The 2,500-nt window shown below is 36.4% G+C and overlaps 1 protein-coding gene across 1 annotated transcript in view; it reads right to left on the bottom strand.

Annotated features, from left to right (window-relative positions):
* Window positions 1-2,180: 2,180 nt before the first annotated feature.
* The window catches only part of anxa5b (annexin A5b), a 42,543-nt gene continuing 42,223 nt past the window's right edge, over window positions 2,181-2,500 (bottom strand). The window contains exon 13 of the mRNA XM_080526642.1: window positions 2,181-2,500. This exon is cut by the window's right edge and continues 140 nt beyond it. The gene's annotated coding sequence lies outside the window, so the exon portion shown is untranslated.

Below are 2,500 nucleotides of genomic sequence, written 5' to 3'. Positions count from 1 at the left end.
TTACTATCATACTGTGTTTACTATCATACTTTACTGTGTTTACTATCACACTGTGTTTACTATCACACTGTGTTTACTATCATACTGTGTTTACTATCACACTGTGTTTACTATCATACTGTGTTTACTATCATACTGTGTTTACTATCACACTGTGTTTACTATCACACTGTGTTTACTATCACACTGTGTTTACTATCACACTGTGTTTACTATCACACTGTGTTTACTATCACACTGTGTTTACTATCATACTGTGTTTACTATCAAACTGTGTTTACTATCACACTGTGTTTACTATCATACTGTGTTTACTATCATACTGTGTTTACTATCACACTGTGTTTACTATCATACTTTACTGTGTTTACTATCACACTGTGTTTACTATCACACTGTGTTTACTATCATACTGTGTTTACTATCACACTGTGTTTACTATCACACTGTGTTTACTATCATACTGTGTTTACTATCACACTGTGTTTACTATCATACTGTGTTTACTATCATACTGTGTTTACTATCATACTGTGTTTACTATCATACTGTGTTTACTATCATACTGTGTTTACTATCACTCTGTGTTTACTATCATACTGTGTTTACTATCATACTGTGTTTACTATCACACTGTGTTTACTATCATACTGTGTTTACTATCACACTGTGTTTACTATCACTCTGTGTTTACTATCACTCTGTGTTTACTATCATACTGTGTTTACTATCATACTGTGTTTACTATCATACTGTGTTTACTATCATACTGTGTTTACTATCATACTGTGTTTACTATCACACTGTGTTTACTATAATACTGTGTTTACTATCATACTGTGTTTACTATCATACTGTGTTTACTATCACTCTGTGTTTACTATCATACTGTGTTTACTATCATACTGTGTTTACTATCATACTGTGTTTACTATCATACTGTGTTTACTATCACACTGTGTTTACTATCACTCTGTGTTTACTATCACTCTGTGTTTACTATCACACTGTGTTTACTATCACTCTGTGTTTACTATCACACTCTACTGTGTTTACTATCACACTCTACTGTGTCTATCAGACTTCACTTTAGCTGTTGTTCTTGGGTTCTAGAAGGAAATCGTCCTTTGTCTTTTAGCTCCTTGGTAAAAAGAATGAATGCCTGAGTTAATGAAATGGGTTATGTAGGTATCTTAACATAGCTATGATGCAGGTTTAATCTAATGATCTTGATGTGACTAACGTAATAATCTGTTAGACATACTAGGATAGTAATCATCTGTTAGACATACTAGGATAGTGGGTGATGAAAGCTGTACCAAGTCGGCAACTGTGAAGTCGCGCAATCTTTTATTTTGTATGTGGGTTTTTTTCATACTATGAAAGTTTAAATGTTGAAGAGCCCACTCAATATAACAAACAACAGTTTAAGGATCACTAAATACTAATAATTTGTCAGAAAACTATGCTTGTTTTCAATACACGTTCTGCGTTTTGTACTTTGGGTGAGCGTTGTCATGGTGACACATGTCTTGTTTATGTTTAGGGACTGTGATCATCTAGTTATGTGTAGTTATGTGTCTTTAGCATGGCCATGTTCTAGCAGCATGTTGTGATGTGCTAAACATGCGTTCCATCGATGTTGCTAAAGGAAAATCCAGGTTTCTTTTTTGTAGCTCTAGTGAGATATATAAAAAATAAGCCTGGATTGTCCTTTAGTGACATTGATGGAATAACCCCCTGTGTGTTGTTTTGGTTCAGGGCGATTTTCTCCTCTAGTTGAATTGAGGTGAACCAACATTCAGATAAGTCTATCTTCGGGTTATTATTATTATTATTATTGTTGTTGTTGTTGTTGTTATTATTATTATTATTATTATCGTCGTCATCATCTATTATCCATAGCCAGAGCTCTGGCTGCAGTAGCTACTGCTCTGCCACACGGTTCCAGTAGCGCCCTCCAGTGGACGTTATACGTCATTACATCCACACTCACACCAGTAGCGCTACTCTCGCGCCCTCCAGTGGACGTTATACGTCATTACACCCACATTCACACCAGTAGCGCTGCTCTAGCGTCCTCCAGTGGACAGTATACGTCATTACACACCACACTCACACCCGCTTGTACACACACACACACACACACACAATAATAATAGACACACATGTAGTTGTAGCCATCATCGACTTGAAACATGAAATTATTGCTTCTTATTGGTCTTTGGTGTTGCCTTACAAACAGCATAACGTATAAAAACAAACAATCAACTTCTGATATGTTAATTTCAAAATGGCGGATAGCATTAACATGACAATTAATCGATGAAAAGCTGCATTCTTACGTAGTTAAACACAGCGGGTAAGCTACCCAGTATTACACAAGGGCAAGACGAAGGCCCTTTAAAGACCCAGAATCACTCACTCACAGCCACACTGTGGCTCTACTAACATGCTGCGGCCAATCCAGCTGTTCTATTGGCTGGACTATGGCTCAAGT

The sequence above is a fragment of the Nansenia antarctica genome, assembly GCF_963989245.1.
Source record: "Nansenia antarctica genome assembly, chromosome: 3".
In the NCBI taxonomy this organism is placed as follows: Eukaryota; Metazoa; Chordata; class Actinopteri; order Argentiniformes; family Microstomatidae; genus Nansenia; species Nansenia antarctica.
Note: the sequence above shows the minus strand (reverse complement) of the source record. Positions and strands in the feature narration are given on the sequence as shown.